The following is a 23,159-nucleotide window of genomic DNA, read 5'->3' as shown; positions in this document are numbered from 1 at the left end:
AAAAGGAGGACCAACTAGGAGTTGAATTGCATCCATCAGAGAAGCTGTAGTTATGAGTTTACAGGAGCTGAGCAGGGCTGTTGAGGACAGGACATTGTGAACATCACTCATTCATAGGATAGCCAGGAGTCAGAGCCAATACAATGGCATGTAACATACACAGATGGCCCAGCAAGTTAATGTACAAAATTAATCATCACATAGCATGAAAGATTAGAAATTTTTTTTAATGTCCTCAACCAAAGATGATTTGAGAACCATTGTACAAGATAACTTTTAGTAGTCTACAAGATATTTGCATTAATTTTAAAAAAACATTCATTTTATGTGGGAACAGGGGAAAAAACAGAGAGCAATGCCCTGGCTCAAATGGGGAAAGGAGAATAGAGTCACTTTTTATTCTCACTGGTGAGTCTAATCCATTAAAATGCTCCTTTGCCCATTGATCCAGAGGTTCCTAAACTTTCTCAGTTCATGGCATCTTCATGTCTCAGTAGCCCCTAAGCCAAAAGCAATACCTAACAGAAATACCATGTGGGCAGTAGTTAGGTCCTAGCAACATAGCTGATTGAAAAAACAATATACAGAAATCGAAATTAAAATATTTTTATTTTATTCTTAACCACAGTTGCTTATAAAAAGATGTGTATGCCAATTGGGCACTGAACATCTTCTCAAATATTGGACACTGTGTAGACACCACCACCTGCACCTCTTGTTCCACACTGATTTTCACGTGGTACTTGCATTTTATAACCACCACTGAAAACCCCACTTATCAAAGATAAGACATCTTTGAAAGGATTGGAGAACAATATAGTGTTGAAACTGTGAACCATCTTGTCCTAGTAGTTTATTCTCTTGGCGTCCAACCGATGTCAAGCAGCACCATGCAGTCTTTACACTTAACATATGCCACAGCGCCCCCTGGAGTTTGCTGTGGTGTCCTGGGCCCCTAGGGCATAGTTTGGAACTCATGATTCTATTCTTTTTCTACTTCTATTGCAAAATTATAAGCATCTACTTTAAGTGTCCAGCAACTACCTCTGTTAAGCCTAGGGTTAAGCAGAATACAACATTTACTGTCATGTTGTAACTCTGACCCTACACTGCTAACACTTAAGAAGCTGTATATTCTTCCCTCCTCTGTTCTTTGTCTATTGTGAAAGGTTCCAGAACACGGGAAGGCTTCCAATGGCCAGGATTCCCAAATATGTGCTTCCGGAGACCATAATAAAATCTTTGACTCTTTTATATTTAAATAATAATACAATATTTAACTATATTAATTTTTAAACAATTAGACCAGGACTGAGAGCAGTACAAAAATAGATATAATTTTATACCTTTCTCACTAATTTTTTGCCACTCACAATCACATCTTAATCTAATCCTGATTTTTCTATTCAGTTGTGTTATTTCACTTACCCTAAATTCCTGTCATTGTAGTAAAAAGTCCCTTAGATTATGCAAGTGGATCTGATAGGAGTACTTTGAAATTTAAGCATAGCTTGAAATTAAAAGCCTTTTTTTCCATCTGGGTCAGTACCTTCTCTTCATCATTACTATTGTCATCATCATCAAAAGATGAAGCTCTGGCTGGTATGGCTCAGTGGATTGAGCGCCGACCTGCAAACCAGAGGGATGCTGGTTCGATTCCCAGTCAGGGCAAATGCCTCAGTTGCAGGCCAGATCCCCAGTTGGGGGCATGCAAGAGGCAACCACACATTAATGTTTCTCTCCTTCTCTTTCTCCCTCTCTTCTCCTCTCTCTAAAAATAAATAAATAAATAAATATAATCTTCTTTAAAAAAAGAAAAAAGTTGAACTATTTATCCTGTTTGGCTCATATCAACAGTTGGAAAGATGGCTTCCTTCTGTGTCTCCTGTTTCTAGCTTTTTTCCTGGCTCACTTTCTATAGACAGAGCAAAGGGGAGAGACAGAGACTCATATATCTCTCATATCCCCTGCAAAATTGTCTCTTTCCAGCAACAACAAAAGAGTCTCTTTTCTCTTCTTCCCTTCTCCTCCTTCTTCTTCTCTCGCTCTCTCTCTCCCCCCTCCCCTTTTATGAATATCTCCTGGCTTCTTTTATTTCGCATTTACTACCAGCTACATACAGTTGATACAACCTGCCCCTGATATTAACCTACTGTCTTCTGATGGAGACTATACTCCCTTTCCATGGATAAATCCAAGCTTAGGACATACTTTTAAAACCTCTTTCCTAATAAACAGAACACAGTTTTAGACAGTGGCAGATGGTGGTTTTGCACTCAGGAGCCGGTATCTGATGCCAGGACACAGGACAGCAGTGCCCACCACTGCTGTTTCCACTTCCCCAGCCTGATGTTGAACTTCCCACTCTTTTCTTGCTCGAGCTTTTCTGCAAACCAGATGTCAACAAATATATTGGATTCTTTATACTTTAATCTGTTTAACATTTGAAAGTGTTGAAAGAGTTGGGCACATTATTCATTCAGCTATAGCTACTTTCTACTTTCTGATGACCTGAGGGGGGATTACCAGGACACCTGTTTGGAGCAGGTATCCCAGAAGCCACCTCGTTGTGCTTAAAATCCAACTGGCATGCAGCCTTCGGTGGGAAGGCTGATGGGTGATGTTCAGTAAAAATTAAAAGCCTAGGAAAAGTACAGGCCCCTGGGCCAGAACAAAGCCTCTGAATGATGGTTCCTTCTGGAAGTAGAGGTGGGAGTTTTCTCTTGCCTTGCTGCAGGGGGAAAAAAGTAAAGACAAAACTTCTTGGTAACAATGACTAATTCCTCAACAGAGGGCCTCCTGCCTTTGCAGAGCTAATTTCATCAGTGATAAATGAAGAGTCTCTTAAAGTGAGAGTTAACAGAGGGAAAATATAAACAAAAAGTACAACCCAATCCCTAACCATTACCTGCATTGTATAACAAGAGGAAATTTTCAGAAGCAAGAAGAGGAACCCACCAGGCCACCCCCAGATCTCCCTGAGACACATTCTCTTCCTTCCTGACTCATTGGGTTTCTTTTGGAAAGCCTGGTGAGAAGGGATTAGGAAGCAGGCGAGGGAGCCAGTCTTTTCTGGCAACACGGGGCATTTTGATTTCAGATTCTGCAAATCTTCAAGAACAGACACGGTACGCTGGTGTCCTAGGCTGAAGGCCAGCAGCAGTTCAGCTGCAGATGAAGCGCATCAGATGGTCCATGCTGTCAGCCAGCGACCCAGGACTTTCCTGGGGCTGCACCTCTCCGGAAGTTTGAAGATGTTGGGACAGGTTTGCCTTCTGAAATGTGCAAATGTCACCAGCCGGGAGTGGCAGATGCCAAGAGGAGGCTGAAAACAAATCTCCATCTGGTAATGGGTTAGGCTTCCCAGGACGCGGATTAGAATAGTTTGAAACAAAGTGACGGAAGCACCGGGTTGGCTTTTCACATGTCGTTATGGTCTCTGGGTCATTTCCTGCCTTTGGAATGCATTTCCTGTCCAGGTTCAACAAAACCAGATGATGACAAGAAAGACGCTGGGATTTTTCTTTGCCTCCGGCCCAGTGGAGGGGCGGCTCTGTGTCTGTGCCCTTGAATCTCTGTGGTGGCTGCCTCCTCTGGTGCTCCTGCCTGCTCACTCTGAGCCCAGGACGGGGGAAGCCTCAGGAATGGAGCAATAGATTAGGGAAGGGAGCCACCTCCAGTAGAGTCAGATGAATTCTCTTGAGCCTAGAAAACGAAAATGGAAAGAATAGATTGGGACGGATTAAAATGACTCTTTATGAAGGGGAGCTCTTTACTACTAATAACCCATTCAGGGGTGCAGCTCCCCCTTGAAGAAAAGAGGCTGAAACCAGCTCCGCAGGGTCCCGCCCTTGACCTGCTGGAGTCAGCCAGCTCACCAGTCAGGACAGTGACACTTGCTACACAATAATGACCTGCTTTGTTTTATTTTATTAATATTTACCTCCCACAGAAAATAATTAAGGTTGCAACAACTGTCTTCTTGAGGCATTTTTATGCTCATTTTTGGGTACTTTGAAGCTGACATGAGTCTTTATTTGAAAATCTCTCTGCAGCCCCCAATATTCCCTGGATACCTACCTCCTGCAGTCCTACAGTGCAGAGACACCGCCCCGCTCCCTGCCCCCACCCCCAAGCCAAAGTGAACCCTCTTACTCCAAGGGCCACAGGAGCTGGTCAAAACTTAATGTGGAAGCTGCTGCCACTACTGTTTCTCTAAGTCTGTCTCTCTAGAGTGCTCCCCAGTCACACGTTCCTTCTGAAAAGCAGCTGGTACAGGCCCTTGTCCGGAGAAGCTTGTGGAGTCTGTTCATGTCCAGAGCCCAACTCTCTCTAGACTGAGAAATCAGAGTTCACAGCTTTGGAGGAAGAGGTCATCGTTGCCTCAATCCTGCACTGCTAACCTGGCAGCAAGTGTTCACTCTCTGCAAAGGAAGTGGCAGCTGGTGATCAGTTTCTATCCTGGGCTATTCAGTCCCCAGAAACAAGAACCAAAACTCCCCTTCCCCCACTGCCTTGACAGAAAGCCAGATAATTACTGTGGTCAAGAGTGAATCAAACTGACCTTTCCAAATCACACTGTCTCATCGGGTAGCCACAGAAATGTTCTCCTGTGACATTCACAGCGATGGTTCTAACAACATTTAAGAAGTTCCAGGGGAAGTAAGTAACTAGGGACAGAGTTGGGTCTAGAAAGAGGCAGGATCAGAAACACCTGTAGGGTATGATTTCCAAAGCACCAAGAACTCTGCCTGAGGGCCCCAACTTTGCCCCAGGGCCCCAACTTTCCTCCACTAAAGAGTACTCTGGAAGATTAAGGCACTATGTTTCCATGTAAAAGTGTTACCTGGGGCTGATAAGTGTAAGCCATTGCATTTCAACTTCAGTGAATTGGATTGCACACGTGTGTCAGGGAGCCAGGAATCTGCATTTTTATCAAACCCACCTGCTAATGTTGGTGTAAGTTGTCTATGGCCCATACTTTGGAAAACTGTGCTGCGAAGAATTGTGAGTCATTTTCACACAAGCATGGATCAATTGGTGATGTGCAAAGGTACGTGGCACCTGAATTCCAGGCCAGGCGACAGCTCTCTAACTTTGGGCAAAACAAGTGAATTCTCCAAGACTGAAAGCCTCAGGACCAGATGGTGAGCTCTAAAAATTTAGTTGAGGGGCTGGTTTCTAAATTATGGCCCAAAAGCCTGCAAAATATGAGGGCTGATCCAAAGGGTCAGAGGGGCCAGGACTTCACCAGGATGTCCTGCACACGCCCTGAAGCTCTGCAGTGCAGAAAAGCCTAGAAACCAAGGAGGTCCCTCTTGCTCAGGGTTGCAGCCCTGGTGTCTGAGGTCGTGGGGTACAAGAACCACGGTAGTATATTCATCTCCTTTCGTTGTCCTCAGGCATTTACAAGGAGGGGAAAAGGAAAGGGAGAAGAGTAAATTTATTTAATGCTCTCTATATATTATCTTTTAAATTCTCAAATAACCCTCCTACCATTACTCTCATTTTGAAGATGAGAGAATTGCAAATCAAAGAGGTTGAATAACTTGCCTAAATTTCCAAGGTCACGTGACTCCTTGATGTTTGAGCTGAAATTTGAACTCATCTGTCAAGGTGCAAGTTCTATGTTCTTGCCATAAAATTATTCATAACTGAAAGTTTTGCTGTTGCCGTTCTGGAAGACTAGATGTTTTGAGACCCTCAAAATAACCTCACTTCTTCCTGACCTTTATCCACAGTTATTACTTACTGTTTCAGAATCTCATCACATCCTTGATATTTATTGCATCCCTGACCTTCAACCCCTCAGCTGTGTTCATTTCTTATCCCCCCAACTTCTTGACCCCCAGGGGTAAAATACGCCACCATCTCTGCTGGGCTTAGAGGGATATTTCTGGTCCACAATTATTCTCGTCACTGACTTCAAGACCAGTGTTCTTCATGGACCGAGAATCCCCAAATGCTTAGCAGGTATTTGTGTACTAACTGAACTGAAGTCACTCCCGCTCCCCTTCTATATCCTCCGCCCACCCCAGATCTCCTCTCAAATCAGGGCTTAGATGCTGGAAACTGGAGTCAGCCCATACCCTTCTATTAGTCAACCCCCTCAAACCTCAACTTCCTAGTAATAGTGATAATTCTGGGATGCTGGGCACCCCCTAGTGGGAGTAAGAGTTGAGAGACTGCTTTGATGCTGTTCTCAATAACACACCCACCCACGGCTTCCTTCCCCTCTGCAGCAGCCTTTGCCTTCCAGCCCAACTCACTGTTCTTGGAATGACTCATGCTTCCCACGATGATTAGGCCTTTTGCTCCATAAAGCCCTCCCTGACTTTACAGATATAATGAACTAAAATTAAGCAGAAGGCAATTCAGGCAGAACAGTAGGAAAAACTTCCTATGGCGAGAGCTCTTGAAACCCTGAAATTCCTTATAAGGCAAACTCAGTAAGACCTGACTGCACTGAGCAAGACAATAGAGAATATCTTGGAAAGATATTTTTGGAAGTGAGGAGGATGAGGGAAAGGCTACTTTCCTGATTTCAAGATATGTGTTAATGCCCACGTCTGACACCCTCTGCTTATTTCAAGACATATTAACGCATGGTGCTATGTCTTATTCCTTCTAAGGGCAAGGGAACACCCAACATTAAACCATTTGGGAATAAAAAGATGAAGCCCTGTCCCAGCAGAAGGGAAGCCCCTCTGTGGCTGTGGGACATTCTGAACATTTGTCACTATCCTTTACCCTTTAAAGACCATCACCATAACCTCCCATGACAGGGGATGAGCCTTATTACATTGTAATCAATAAACCATTTTCTAAGGATCTACAAGACTTAGGTAAGCCTGGTCTTATGCATTTTCTGTCCACCTCTAGTTTAGTCCTCCATCCAAAGAAGAGCTTTAATAAAAGAGAGGGAAAGCTAACATATTTGAGTGCATGCACTAAGAATTCTTCTGGGCATATTCACAGCCAGATTTTAGTTGAATAGCTGATCATCTGACCACTGGGCAGGGGTCAGCCAATCTCGTCCTGCGGCCCAATGCCTGTCCTTAGGGGGTACTACAATTACATAGCAGGTCGCCTCCATATCACTTTGGTAACTCTGGTCTTACCCGTTCATGGATTTGAGTCATCGACTCATTAGTGCCTATTCTAGTTGGCCTTCTCTGATAAGGTCCCTGAAATCCACTCATAATGCTAGCAATTCCACTGCAGGATCTTCTCCGCTATAGCTCCTGCCTCATCCTGAGCCTAGTCGCTTAGATAGTTTAATCTCCCAGCTGCTTACAATGTTAATCCCTTTCATCTTTTCTTTCGGAGCCATTTGGTGATGTTTATCTCTCTGACAACCAGAATTTAGGAAGACTCTCTCCCCTCAGGCACTTTCATTTCTGTGTCCAGATTGGCAGCCTTCCCAATGCACCAGAGGCCTCAAAGAAGAAAACCCTCTGGGGAGGGTTAGAGGAAAAATGCGACATACATTCATTGGACATCTGGGGAGAAAGAAGAAAGGTCAAGGATGCTACAGCTTGGTCAGCCTCTCTGACTGAGGCCTGACAGCAGAAGCTGGGACACCTTCCTGCATAACTTGGGCTTGAATTAAAGGCATTTTTTCAGTCTGAAGACCTCTGGCCTTCACTCTGAATGGAACACTCAAAGGGCAGAGTAAGGTCCCAGCTGGCAGGAAAGACACATTGGCCCCTGGAGCCAGTGCCTTGGCCAACCTGGAGAGAAGACACAAAAGCTGTGATGAGTTAGCTAAGCCACCTGAAGTGCTTCTGTCAGTGTCAACCGTCCTCATTCATTTAAGCTGGCCTTGTCTTTTTAAGGAGAGGCGGTGATGTATTTATGTGCTCAGAGGAGAGAACATTCTGGAGAGAGAATGAGAATTAAAAGTAATAAACCCAACTAGTGGCTGCTTTGGGTTGGTAGAGAAGAAGGGATCCTCAGATAAGAGGCTGCAGCTCTGACAGTTGAAGATAAGGGAAATTCTACTACTTCTGTTTCTATTTTAAAAGAAATAAAAACCCAATCATAAATCTAAAAATGATGGTCCTTTCATCTGGGGAGAGTATTAAACAGGCTGTTACATTTCAAATACACATTAGGACTATAAAACTGAACACTGTTAACTTGTTAGTGGAAATGTTTCTTTCCTGAAATTCACTGTCAATTAGATTAGACATCAAAGATAAGTTAACAAGAAATTAGTTTTCCTGAAGGTTGAGAAGTGTTAATTTGGGCTATCTATAGGGAGCTGTATTCCTAGTACGGGATGCTTTCCGGAAAAAAACAAAAGGTGAGCAACCAGAGCAGTTATGGGAAATTCAGGGCTGTGATTTGTCGATAAAGGTCAAGAGAAAATGGATCTGCTGAGCCAGAGCTGCAACAAACAGAAATCAATGGTTTTGCAGCTTGGGAGGTACCCAAAAATGATGGGGTCCCTGGTTCAAGCCTTTAGAGGACCAACATTGAGCCCCCAAGGCAGTGCTTGTGGACAGGGGGACAGGTCTAAGCTGTCTCCCAGTGCCTGCAGCAAATTAGATATGCATTACCTGCTACTGTCCCCAAGGGAAGAAAGTGATGTGCCAGCTGGAGATCACCCAGAAAAGACAGGTATGTAGCTCTTGGATGATGTCCAAGGAAACCAGGTGAGGGCTTGAACTCTGGCCAGAGAAGTGGGGTGTGTATACCTGAGGAAGCTGGGTGGGAGTCACTGGACTACACTCAGGCTGGAGAGAATGGGGTGTGGTGAGTCCATGAAGGGAGGGTGTGAGCATTTCAGAGTGCAGATACTGTTTATGGATGGCGCTTCAGTAAATATATTATAGAACACAGGTGACTCTGGCTGTCCTACAACCTTTTCTCCTGCTGACTTTCTGATTCTTTTAAAGCTATGACATAAAGTTCTGAATAAAGTAGAAGCTAAGACATAGGTTGGTTGAGTTGGCCAATCTGCAGCATAGAGCCAAGGAGACAAGGTGACCAAACCCTTGGACTTGAAGTAGACAGCTGTGCTTCTGACCTACAGTAACTAAAGATAAAGGAAGCAATCTGAGTCTTCATCAACTTAATTCCCCTTCTCTCCCTTCTGGGAAGGCTATAAGCCACCCTATGATGTCCTTTGGAATCTTTACTTTCCTTCTTGCCCTTTCGCCCTCATGGTTCCAGTGCTCTGCTGGGGTCAGTTCGGACCATCTCCCAACTTTGTGTTCAATAATGGCATGTGGCAGCTTACTGCCAGCCATGGCGAGAGTATTTATATTATAGAAAAAGCAAATGCTTCAAATCAGAGGTTTATTTATTTTTTCTGGTTAGCCAGTTGTTGAACATTTACCAGTACACCATACTTGTAACTGGCAGTTTTTACGTGGAAGAAGGGGCAGTGAACTGAAGGAGAACAGTATAAGAAGTTCAGGAGGAGGGGCGTAAGTGGCAAAGTTCAGAGTTTCTAGAGGGAAGTGGTAGGTTGCCAAGATTGGCCCTGCCTACCTCATGGACACACATACCTTGCCCCTAACACAAACCTTGAATTCCGTATTTAACAGTTGCTCAATAAGAAGCTGCTCTTCTGTCTACAAGACATGTAGACACTATTTTCTGTTGATTTGGGGAGCTGTTTTATCTTTCCACTTGAATATCTTCTGCAGTTTATGGTGCAGGGTATAATAAGCTAGGTACAGGTGTCAGTCCTTCTGCCGTGGCCATTGCGGAGCAGCAGCCCTGGCTCTGTGCTACACCATGGTCCTGGCCTCAATGAAAGCCACAAGGTGACCAAGAACGTGAGCAAGCTGAGGCACAGTGGCCACCATGCCAAGCACACGAAGTTCATGCGGGACATGATTCGCAAGGTATGTGGCTTTGTCTTTTTGAGTGATGCGCCATGGAGCTGCTCAAGGCCCCTAAGGACAAGAAGGCTCTGAAGTTCATAAAGAAAAAGATGGGGATGCAGATCTGTGCCAAGAGGAAGAGAGAGGAGCTGAGCAGTGTCCCTGCAGCCACCAGGAAGGCAGCAGCCAAGAGGGACTGAGCTCCATCCCCTTTGTGTGTAATAAAACTCGTTAAAAAAAATCGGTAACCTAGATACAGTGTTTTCCTATTATGGACTTAAAGCATTTTCACATAGATTCAATTCCTCTCTTGCTCTCCCAACCGCCCAGTTAACAATATGCACTCCCCTTCCCATTGACCCTAGCGTTCAACATCTTATCTCTTGTAAAAAATACCCCTGAGCTGGATAATCATCACTCCCTCTAAAGTACAGTTTTTCTGTTGTTGTTGTTTGTTTGTTTTTTTTACTTTAATGTGCATGCAAATCACCAGCGGAATCTTATTAAAAAGCAGATTTTCTTTCAGTAGGTCTGGCTGGGGCCTGAGATTTCCCATTTCTAACAAGCTCTCAGGTGCTGCTGCTGGTCAGCTGGCCTCTCATAACCAAACAACCAAACCTATATGCCAGGTGGGGTTAGATTCTCCTTCAAGAATTAGAACTGGAATGCTATCCTAGCCTGGGTTCCCCACAAAGCAGAGGCTGAGATAGAAGTTTGCACACAGTAATGTATTTGAAAATCCCAGAGAAGAAGATAGCAAGACACGGGGAGTGAAAGACGAAAGAAAGGAAAACCAGTACGAGGATGTGACTGAACTGTGATGGCGCAGGGCACCAGGTGCTCAGTCCTGTGGGACCTGCTCCTAGGCCTTCCGACAGGCATCTCAGAACTGTCGCAAACATTTATCCAACCTTTCCTTTATGAAAACACTCATTAAATACTCGATAACCTTTATTTTCCAGTTTCCAAATAATGACTTGATTCCACAGCGTCCTTTAGAAGTCACCCATGAATTTTACTTTAGTATGATTATAAACTCATGGATTATAAAGATTACATGTAAGATATTTAATACAAGTTACATAGCAAGTCCTCTGTAAACATTAGCCATTGCTGTTACCATTCTTTTATTATTAACCCATCTCATGACTTTGCCTACCATAGCGGACCTGCTTGTTCATACAGAACACCATTGGCTCCTTTGGCATTAGTTAAAATTTCCAATCCTGGTTTACACCCATCCTGCGCAACCTACGAGCCAGATTGACACCTTGTTGAGTTTGTTCTATTCCAGGAGTGGGCAAAATATGGCCTGTAAGCCAAATCCAGCCTACTGCCTGTTTTATCAAGTGAAGTTTTTTTTGAATACAGACACATCCATTCATTTACATATTCTCTATGGCTGCCTCAGTGCTACAACACCAGAATTAAATAGCAATGCCTAAAATTTTTATAATTTGGTTCGTCAAAGAAAAAGTTTACCAATCCTTGCTCTATCCTGCTCACAGACTAGATACCAACTTCATGCAACAACCTTGGGATGGGTTATTGATCACCAAGGAGACCAGGTAGGGGTAGGAATGAATCATTGCCACCTCTTTTCATTAGAAAAACAATTCCAAGTACTATTAGTAGAGAACGTGTTAATTCAACCTTTTAAGAGAAGTGATTTATATTATCCTCCTCTGAATTAGACTAGTTACCTAGACCATCATTGGGCTAGTTCATTCAATAAGCAAAACGTTAATAAACTTTTTTATGTAAGATTATGAGCTTGGAAACAGAAGACTACTGCTAAAAGAATCTTCCTCTTATTAAGGGGTTTTATCAGAGTACTCTAAAAATAAACTAGGCTTTCAAATAAGAGTAAATACAGATAGACTTTATCATTTTCATTTTCTCCACGAATATATTTGACATGTTAATAACTGCCTAATGGAGACAGACTTTAGATGAATATTTATGATGGCCATGGTTGATGAACATGATCCATGAACTATACATTTGGTACTGGATTTCAATTCAGAACAGAATCATGAGATAGGTTAGTCATGGTAATTGAATACACGTTGAATGACCGCTTTTTATTAGGCCCTCCACAATGAGAATGCCCATACCCACACAGAACTTTCTACTTCTTTTGTGAAATAGTCTTTCAGAGCAGAGAGACAGGAAGTTATTTGAGAAACCCAGCACTGAACAAATAACACAGATACTTTTATCATGTTCAGAGGTCAAGCTTCAAGAGCCTTCTGAAAACAGCCCAAAACCCCAAAGTGCAAAACGGGGGAGTGGGGAGGGAATATTTGCTAATTAGTGTTTTTTGGTTATGAAAACAATATAATATTTTAGAAATTTTAACGAAAACTTCCCTTTTTCCCTGAACCCTAATACAATTGTTTTCATTTTTATGTAATCTTATTTAGTCTTCAACCAAATGCATATACATATTTACATATAATTAACTCTCAATGAGAGTTCAGCTATTAGAAACAATTTTTAAAACATGCATGAGGTTTATCCACAGGATGTTCATCATGGGGGTTTCGATAACACCGCATATTAGAGCTTCAAGTGGTTCTCAAAACTTCCTGTACATTGGCATCTCATGGGAATGTTTTATTTTAATACTGATGTTCCGGCCCCACCTGCCAAACACCCTGATTTCATTAGCCTGGGGTGGGTGCCAGGGTTGGGTATTATTTTACAGTTCCTCAGGTACTACTAAAATGTTGATCTGGCCAGATGCTTTAATGTGGCAGGTCAAATACTAAAGCCCAGGAGTGCACTTCAAGTTTGCTGCTCTCTCCCCATCCAAAAGCTTTCTGGGACCCCTGACATCACAGTAAATGAACAGCTGATTGAAGACCCTGTATGAAAAGGAAAATACCAGAGCTTTCCTTGGATGACCAAGTTGAGGTGTATTTCAGGGTTCTAAGAATAAGGATTTAGCCTCTTTCACAGCATAGAATAAAACTTTCTTGCAATAGTCAAGATCTACCTCACTATTAATATGGGGCATGATACCATTCCTTAATTGGATCTGTACCTTTGGCCAAGTTAGGATATAGTGTCCAGATGTTTGGGATTGTGTTCTCTCAGCCATCCAGCCCTCAGTTTAATATTTAAAAGGATGACCACCATTATTTAAAATTCTCCTGAAGGAGTAGGCTTCAAAACAGAAGATTTGACACACTCCCTCTTTGCTCTTTTGCATGTGGTTGGTGCTTAACATGCTTCTGTGTTGTCTGTTTCCTTTGGGAATTTCCTCTGGAGCTGGAGATTAATCATTATGCAAATACTAAACAGTTTGAAAGTTCAAGAAAGGAAGGGAATTTGTTTAAGCAATCCTGTTGTTGTAGTTTAAATGAAAGATAAACAGCTGTTGTGTTTTGACCTACATTCAAATTCTACTGTGCAGTTTGTGTGACAAGAAATTATGTTTAAGTCTGCTTGGAGATTTATGTGTACCTTTGCCAAAACCTCTGGGTTCCCATAAATCTCCAGATATATCGACCATCACCCAGCCTGTTTGCACTCCCTCCCGGACCTAAAGGCTGTTCTGGGAAAAGGCAGATTAAAACATTTCTCTCTCAGAATGTTAGTTTGACTGAGATGTTATTTAGATTTTTTAAATAGCCTAAATGCCTGGGGTGATCTGAAAGGAAAGGCTGCAGAGTCTAATGTTGCCTAATAAATAGGACAAGTCATGCTCACCCAGGCACAGCCCAAAGGGAAAAACAAAGTCCTCACTCTTATCCTGAAGGTCAGAACTCCTTGGCTTCACTTGTCATAGTCCCTCCTTTATGTCCCCATGGATTTCTAAACAATAGATTGCTAGCTAATAATTCTTTATATTAAACATTCCCTGCTTAAATCACTGTGCTGTTTCTCCTGATTTGACCCACACTGTTACTGGGCCCTTGTTAGACACTGAGCTCCCCAAGAGCAAAGGACATTGCTGCAGAGCTGGGGTGAGACAAGCAAGGCACACAGGCTCATGGAGCTATAGGGCCATTGAAGTGCAGAGTGGCCGCCTGAGGGTGGGTGACTCCTTGAATACTATGCCCTAGGTCTCTTGTTTGCCTCACCCTTAGCCCAGCTGTTTAGCTGTTTTCTTTTTCCTTCCTTCCTTCCTCCTTTCCTTCATTCCTCTCTCTCTCTCTCTCTCTCTCCATGCATTCACTGAGGAAGGACCATGTGAGTACACAGAGAAGCCAGGAAGTGGGTCCTCTCTAGGAACTGAATTTGCTGGCACCTTGATCTTGAACTTCTCAGCCTCTAGAACTGTGAGAAACAAATGTTTGTTGTTTACCACCCAGTGATGGTATTTTGATATAGCAGCCCAAGCAAAGGCAGTGCTCAATCAGCATTTAGTAAAAGGCTGAATTACCTTCTCTTTCTCAGAATCATTTCTCTAATTCAGCTTAAGAAAACATGTAAGAGCCCTGGCTGCTGTGGCTCAGTGGATTGAGCACTGGCCTGCGAACTAAGTGTCGCTGGTTTGATTCCCAGTCAGGGCACATGACTAGGTTGCACATCAGGTCCCCAGTTGGGGGGTGCATGAGAGGCAACCACACAGTGATGTTTCTCTCCCTCTCTTTCTTCTTTCCCCTACTCTATAAATAAATAAATAATTGTTTTTAAAAAAGAAAAAGAAAACATGTGAGCCTAGAAGCAGTAGAGCATGAGGTTCAAAAGTCAGATTTTAAAGTCTTGTAGACCCAGTTTCAATCCCAGCCCTATCACAACCCTGATCTAGTTACTCTCTGTGCCTCAGTTTCTTTAGCTGTAAAGTAGACATAAAAATAATGTCTAGTTGATGAAGATGCAGAAAGGATTAAATAAGATTTTATATATAAGGGACTTAACTCAATGCTCTCAAATATTAGCGTTTAGTGTTGATAGGAGATTAGTGGTACTCCCCAGTAAATTAACCCCAAATTTGCCATAGTCTGAGTCACAAAATGAAGAAATAAAAACCAAAAGCCAGTATGCCAGGAATTAGTCTTTCAAGGGGGGAGAGGTCTAAAGTCAGAAAAGTTGAACATTGCATCTCTTTGTCCCAAGAGTCAAACAAAAGCCAAAGTAAACAACTTTAGAAAAGAATGTCAGAAAAACATAGCAATGGTATCAATCTCTTTTCCCAAAAAGGAGATTGGATTAGAATAAATTTTCAGTCTGTTCTTTTTTGTTTCCATTTTAAAAAGCTGAAACTTTATTCAAATTCAATTCAATGAGAATGTTTAGTGCCCCTTCCATGTTCCATGTTCCAGGAATTATACTAATTTAGTGAAGATTCAAGCAGCTGAAGGTCTTGGGATATAGCAATAAGCATGTAACCAAAACAAAGGTCATTTTGAGTGATGGTTCCTCTCACTGTGGTGGAGTTCACTCACAGGCTCTGCAGAAGAAAAAGGACAGGGATCTGGCAAGGTCAGAGAAGCCTTTCCAGTATCCGTATTGCTATTGCACCTCAGAAGTGGAACGGGAAGAATGGAAGGTGTTACTTGAGTTTTTCACTTGACTAGACAAAGACAGTATTTTGTCTGAAGCTAACTTGGTATATCTGGTCATATGGAACTGCTAATGTTGACAATGATATCTACAACTTATTGAGTAGTTACTATATAGTAAGTATTTTAATATGCCTTAATTTGTTTTCAATTCAATCCTTCTAAAACCCCTGGAAGATACGACTTATTATCATCATTTTACAGACAAAGAAACCGAGACTCTAAGAGATTAGGTAACTTTCAGCTGGAACAGTGGAGCTGAAGACACCTTCCTCAGCTCTGCTCTTGACCTGCTGCTGTTGACTTTGTCCAACTTCTAGGAATCTGTTTTCTGCTATTATACAAAATCACACAGGGCCTATAAAGCATTTCTAAACCTAAGCAAACCTGACCTAAATTTCTTCATAAAACATTGGCTATAATAATAGGCCAGATTCAACCAGCTTTTGCTTACAACTTAAAATTGCATTTTAACAGAAATATAAATGTGCTGCTCAAACCCAATCAACTTATGATATCACATGTCTAAAATATTTCTGGCAGTTTATTAATTGCAGCTATAAAGAAGAGCACAAAAATATTCTCGGATTTTATACCGTCCTTAGCTCAATAAGTAAAGCTCCAAGCACAGAGCCTGACACAGAGTGGGCAATCGCCAAACATTGCTTCTGTCTCCCTCCCTTCCTCTGGTGCAAGCTGTAGAAATGAAACCGTGAGCTGGGCAGGCAGATGAGGAGAGCACTCCCATCCAAAGACAACAGGAGAGAGAATTACAGGCTTATCGCCCATAGGCATGGTTCACGGCCCTCGCCAAACCACCTCTTGAGAGGGGCTATTGCCAGTTTCAGTTTCATCCAGGAACTGACCTTGGCTCAGAGCCTTCTACTCATTTGGCCAGGGACTCTGCACACCTGAGAGGTCATTCCTAGCCAAGAGATAGATATACTCCTCACAGTCCCTTTAATCAAGCCGTCTATTGATGTTGGAGATAAGCTCACCGAGAGTAGCCAAGGGGCAGGATTGGAAACTCTGGGACTAGAATAGGAAAAGTAGGCTACATAAAATGGGAGCCCCTGGAACAGCTTCATGGTCAGCCCCAGGGAATGGCTTTTAGGTGGAGGTTGGAGGGAAGCAAGGCATGTATATTCTAAGGAATCAATTTAGATTCTGGTGGTCCAAAAAAGTATTTGAGCATACATTTTTTGATTTGGGAAGGAAGACTAGTGAGATGAAGAGATGACTATATGCTGAGCACTCTGCTTGATGCATAGGAAGTACTGAATAAAGAAGAGCTGCTGCTATTCTTATGATTAAGATTTTACTCTTTTTCATGAACACTAGTTTGTGAAGGATTTTACATAAGTGCAGTGTGTCCATGTACCTAAGGGGCTGCTGAGGTGAGTATCGTGGTAGGCTGGAAAGGGCCTTCCCGAAGATAACAGGTCCTAATCTCTGGAACTGGTAAATGTTATCTTATTGGAAGAATTTTTGCAGATAAGATTAAGTTAAGGATTTTGAGATGGAGGAGATTATCCTGGATTTTCTGAGTGGGTCATAAGTACAATCATAAGTGTTCTTTTAAGAACACACACACACACACACACACACACACGAAAAGACAATGTGAAGATAGAGCTGAGAGAAATTTGAAGATGCTGACCTTGAAGATTGAAGTGATGCAGCCACAAACCAAGGAATGGCAGCAGCCACCAGAAGCTAGAAGATGCAGGAACAGAATCTCTCCTAGAACCTCTAGAGGAAGCACAGTTCTGCCAACACCTGGAATTTGACCAAGTAATATTGAGTTGAACTTCTGGCCTCCAGAACTATAAGAGTAAATTTCGATTGTTTTAAGATACCAGGTTGTGGTATAGCAGCCATAGGAAACTAATACAGGTACTAAGTGGCTTTTCAACCTGGGCAAGATTCATCAGGGAACTGTTGTCCAACAGGAGCCCTTGCTAATCAGTACTTATTAGATTGTGCAGTTTCAAAGGCATAGACAACAGCACACTGATAAACCAGTTCTCTGGGGGAAATTTTAAAAGCCTTGATTTTCAGCAGATGCCAATTCCTGTGATACAAATAATCCCACTGTGGCCCAGTTTTGAAGGTTTAACCCCTGGCTTGCACCATTTCTCAGTATTTAACAATCGGCTCTCACATGCTGGCAGGAGCCCACTAACTTCAGCACACCCCTGTAGAGGCGCTCTAAACCACTGGCAAAATTGCTCTCAGACTGTATTGAGCGTAATTGTATTCCTCCTTGGTAATTCTGAAGGGTACTTCATGTTATTGTAGTTCCTGAGAGTCAACACGGGGAACATTAATTACCGTTGCCCTGTGTGTGTGCAGAGTTGCCAATCAACAGCATTGTGGTGGGCGGCTTACGGCTCTGCAGGGCTGAGAAGGAAAAGGCAGAACAGAATGTCCAATTGTCGTCAGTGGTATGGTTTTATTCCTTAGGGAGCTCTGGAAGGAATCCAGTGGAGACTATCACCTTCCTTGGGTAAATTTACGGTGATATAAATAGTAAGAGCAGTGACAGAAATTATAATCATTTCCTTGCAGTGGAATAAGGCTTTAAAATTTCCAAAGCGAATTGGACTTTCACCTTGAGGAAAAGAGAATAGAGGCTTTATCGCCAGAAACAAATGGAGTGTGTAAAATTCAGTCTCCTGTTCAGCCCCATGCCGCTGACTTCTGAATAGCATTCCAGCTGTATGTATCTGGGGCTTGGGAAATTTTCCTAGTTCCCGGGAAGAAAGTTAACTAAAACATATGACATCTCTGGCAAGGATCACAATTTCACACAAAAACGTTCTTGCAATAACTTCCTCTGCATATTGCTTCCCGCAGTGGAATCACTGTCTCCAGGGAGAGCGGGGGTCTGAAATGACAACTCTGTTTAACAAAAGTGAGAGCTGAATGCTAAATTCAGCAGCCCTTTATTCCTTCAGAAGAAGCCTTCATCTTAAAGTCACTTTTTATGGATGAGATAAAGCCTTCCATATTTTTTTTCTTTTTGTTTTTAGAGCATGAAAGCATTTTATAACTTGAGTGAAAAATAAATAAATAAAGTTACTACTTCTACAATTCAACAGTGTTTCCTGTAGACAAACTATTATAAATGTATATGATATAAATTTCTGGAAATAAAAGCAAGAGAATTATCAGCTGTCCTTGCTGGGAGAGGAAAGTAAAACCATTTCCACATTAAAGAATGAGGTCACCACTTGTGTTTCAACATGGTTGCGGTGCCTGCCCTTTATGTTACCATATGTGTTGCACAAGTGCCAGGATCTGAACCACAGGCTCTCTGATGCTAGAGCTCACGGCACGCCCTACATAAAAAAGATTTTCAGAACACATCTGTTGATCATCACAGGGATGAGATGGTGTTAAAGTGCTGGACAAACACCTACGGGAAGCAACATGTTCGTTTCGTTACCTATAGGGAAGGGAGAGTCAGGAGTAGGAGGTGAAGAACTAGACTTATAAAGCTTCAGGTCCTTCAGTGGCACTAAGGAGTGATAGGGGAGGACAACTAATAGGATTTATACTGTACGCTTTGTGGTATAAAGATGGATAGTTTGCTGTGAGCTTGAAATAGTAAAACCAATAACCATTCCTAATTTTGCTACTGTATTGACTAATTATCTTGCTTTTGAAATTATCTACACTTTACAGAGAATTTTAATAGAACCTTTGCAATGTATATTTTCATGTGCCCAAAACTGATTTCCTTCTCTCTATGGCAAAGCTATGAGAACACAAATGTCTGCCTGTAACAAGTTTAACTAGCACTTTCACACACTGAGTGTGTTCAAGATCCCCCCAAAATATTCTAATAATCAAAGGTACAATTTGATAAATATACAAGTCAAATATACAAGGTTGTAAGAGGAAGTAAGAGACAGTACAGAGAACTAACCCATGTATCATCCAGTAATGAAATATCTTAAATTAGGACATTTAATTTCGGCTAAGAATTCCATGTGCTTGCTCTTGGATAAAATTAGTAACAAAAAGAAAAAAAAAAGAGACCAAAAGACAGCAGAAATAAAAAAAATGATCTGAAGAAATAATGACTTTGTTATATCCCCAAGCCAAAGGAACAACCCCTGAAAAGTGAGGGGAACATGGGTTTTGGATTAAGATATAGACCAATGTTTTAATCCTGGTTGTCCATTTACAAGCTGTATACCAACCTTGGGTAATTTACCTAAATTCCTGTGAGCCTTAATTTCCTTATTTCTTAAGTGGGATAATTACACCTAATTTATAAGATTCTTGAGAAGATATACAGTAGAGGCTCAATAATTCTAATTATCATCCAACAGATAAGAAGATCCGTGGAGTGGTTTTCTTTGAGGCTCTGAGTAGATATGGATTTCTGTAGTTGATCTGGGCCAGGGGATGTGGCTCGTCTAAGAGGCAGGAAGGGCAGAAGTGTGTGCAGGCTCCCTGCCTCCTGTTTTTCGTCTGTCACCACCATAGGAGTCACATGCTGTGCGTAAGCCTTCACTAAGATGGTTTGCACATCCACATTTCCAATTGGATGGAGGAAGCCCCAGAATTCTTGCCCTGCCCCTCAGCAAGGATTCACCCCCAAGAAGTCCCCTGGGGGGTGGGATGAGAAACAGGTATTACATGGCAGCAAGAGGCCTTGCAGCTGACACCATAGGTTCTTTTGGTGACACAGGTTCCCACTATGTGACTCATCCTGAGAGGGCAAACAGCGCAGTGATGAGGGGCACAGGTTTCTATGTCACACAGATCTATTTCCAAGTCTTCCAGTGTGGAGACAGCACTGAAGCCTTAGTACTTTTCTAAAGGCTTTGTGTGATTTTACTAACACATTTCTCACTTCAACTCTGTGAAGTGGTATTATCGCCATTTTGTAGAGGTAGAAACTAAAACAGTTTCCATTGCTTGCCCAAGAACCCAGAGCTTGGGTCTGTGTCCATGTTGTTAATGCCTCTGTAACCTAAGAAGAGTAAATGAGTTAATGCAGGTACAAGCTCTTAGCACCATGTCTGGCGCTTAGAAACCAGTCCATACTGTTGTAGCTACTGTAGTATACATAGCTACTGTGTGTCTGAGCCTTCTTTATGAATTCCTCTTTGGGTTGCCACCTGAATCTTTCTGTTGGTTCTCTACACAGCATTTGTAGTCCAGCTTATCAATAGATAGTCACAATGCAGATTCTGGGGGTCCATTCTGGCTGAATTCTCTTAAGTCACTGGGAATTTCAGTGAACACCTGGGTGGATTGGGCAACAGAATCAGCAATAATTGTAGTTCACCCTGTGGGTAATTTGGTATGTATCTCACCAAACCATTGAGAAATCTGTTTTATTGGCAACTAACTTCAGAACCTGTGAATCTTGACAAAAATGTGGCCATCATTTAGGTTAATACATTTTTTATGTGATAATTATCTGTGTGAGTTATAAACTTGGGTACATGATTTGAAAGGGAATCTTTTAATGTTAATGGTGTGTGAGAGCAAGAGAGGAATGAGGAGAAAGGAAAAGTTAGAGGGTTAATGATATACTTCTGCAAATATCTCAAGTGGAGAAAGAGAAAACCAGATGAAAGAAAAAGGAACTATTAATAAGAATGCAATGGCATTCTTATCAGATATATTTTATCACCATTTAATCCATGTCTTATAGCTTTTCTGAAAAAGCAGCTATCAAAAGGATCACAAAGTGATCAACTGTGTTTTGTAGAGGAAAGAATAAGCGTTCTCAGGCACTACCACCAGAGAGGCTAGGATTTTAATATCAGCCTCATACTTATCAGCTCTGCAAACTTAAGCAAGTTACTTAATCACTCTGAATAAGAATTTCCTCTTGTCTGAAATTCAAATAATAGCACTCATCTAACAAATTTGCTGTACGAATTAGTGAGTTAAAGTTTTGTCACATAGCAGATGCTCAATAAATTGTTGCCATTATCATATTTAATTGGTTTCTCTTTGAGTAAACTTCTGTGACTTAAATGAGAAAGCTCATTCAAGGTATTATCCAAATGTTTCTTAGAGGGATTTCTTTTCTTCCTAATTATATGCATCAATATTGTTTTCTTGAGTGGAAGAAATTCTAGAATGAAGAAATGACTAAACAAAATTAGTTGAGTAAATTATCTGATTAGTTCAGAAAAAAACTATATAAACAGACTTCAAAGTCTTTTCACCCTTTGTCTATGGGTTAAGTTTATTGCTACAGCGCTCTAATTTGTTTTAGCTCTGGAGACGTGGCCACTCCATTTCCATTTCTTCCCAGGAACTAGAGCTATATTTTGAACTAGGAACAACTAGATTTGGAAACTTACTTTTGTACAAATAGAAGTCATGTACAGCTAGTTATTCAAATATCCAGTGACTGCATAATAACAATTAGGACCTTCATTTAATTAGATGCTCCAGTTTACAATTCCCTGGAAGTAGTTACACACATTTGGAAATTGCTCTCTTTCATGTATTTAAAACAGCATCTAACATTAAGACAGTAACTCATTAAAAAGTTACTTGCTGATCTGAAAGTGCTGATGTGATTTCAAAGTGTACTTAGTATGACTGCAACTCAACGAGGCTCATATGCATAGATTTGGGAAATAAGGAGCTTGTCATGGGCTTTTCATAGCCACCTCAATATGGCAAATGAAGATAAACTGCAGAAATTAGGACTCATGTCATAATCAAAAAGGAACCTCCCCGCAGACTACAACAGACTTGGATAACAAATGATGGACTCTTAAACAATAAAGTCTGAGTAATAGTACTCGTTCCCTATGATTAAAGCCTGGCACGCACTGTGAGTCAAAATGTAAACACGTACTAAGTTACAGTGGACCTTGCTGGTTTACATTGTCTTTGGTAAACTACAGCTGCCTCAGATTTACCACTGAAAAGGTGTTATGGGGAAATGAACTAGCCACCACCTTCTTTGATGCATGTGATATGTTATGCAAAATAAGCAATTCATATGATAAGAGGAAGCATTCTTATAGTAGTCTAATGACTTTTCTACATTCTGAAGAATATATGTATAATACACAATATGCTTATTTTTACTTAATCACAAAATATTCAGGAATTTTACACTATTGATTTTAAGGTCTTCCTTTTTCTTTTCTTTTTTCAGTTTTTAAGTTGTATTTTACTATAGTTAAGTCTTTAATAATCTAACTGGATTTTAACTTTATGTATGGGGCGAGGTAGGGAAGCTAATTTCTTTGTTCCCATATAGAGTCATTTATCCTATCATCCCTTTAAAAAGCCCAACTTTCCCCCACTAGTATTGCCTCTTTCACATAAGGGTCACAGATGCTTGCATATATTTCTGATACCGCTGTTCTATTTCATTAGTCTGAGCTAATGCCAAACTATCATCTGTTTTTGTCTAAGCTATTTTAAATTATTCTTCCTTCTGGAAGAGTATTTTCTTTACATTTTCTAATTTGTTATTGCTCCTATGCATTTTTTGTATATTCATTTTATACTCAGCAGCCTTACCACACTCTCTAATTAGTTTTGTCTGTAGACCCTCTCAGATTGTCTGTGAAGATATGTGTTTTTAGCAAATAACAATTTATTGTCTTTTTTTCCAATATTTATATATATTATGGTGTGTGTGTGTGTGTGTGTGTGTGTGTGTGTTGCTGCATTGGTGAGGACATTGTTATAGTTCTTTTCCACCCTATTTAAAAGTTTATTGAAAAAATTATAAGCTTTCTTAAATGGGGGTCTGTATTTTTAAGTGCCCTCCTTTTCCTGAGCAAGCAGCTTTACTGAT

The 23,159-nt window shown here is 41.4% G+C and overlaps 1 long non-coding RNA gene and 1 pseudogene across 1 annotated transcript in view; one reads left to right on the top strand and one right to left on the bottom strand.

The window, feature by feature from the left end:
• Nucleotides 1–590: 590 nt before the first annotated feature.
• Nucleotides 591–23,159, bottom strand: part of LOC150005861 (uncharacterized) — a 63,945-nt gene continuing 41,376 nt past the window's right edge. The window contains exon 4 of the long non-coding RNA XR_016511900.1: nt 591–3,705. This is a non-coding gene — a long non-coding RNA (uncharacterized LOC150005861). The remainder of the gene's footprint in view (nt 3,706–23,159) is intronic.
• LOC150005862 (large ribosomal subunit protein eL36 pseudogene) lies at nt 9,739–10,039 on the top strand (annotated as a pseudogene).

The sequence above is a fragment of the Furipterus horrens genome, unplaced genomic scaffold (genome assembly GCF_987537825.1).
Source record: "Furipterus horrens unplaced genomic scaffold, mFurHor1.1.pri manual_scaffold_6, whole genome shotgun sequence".
Taxonomy (NCBI): domain Eukaryota; kingdom Metazoa; phylum Chordata; class Mammalia; order Chiroptera; family Furipteridae; genus Furipterus; species Furipterus horrens.
Note: the sequence above shows the minus strand (reverse complement) of the source record. Positions and strands in the feature narration are given on the sequence as shown.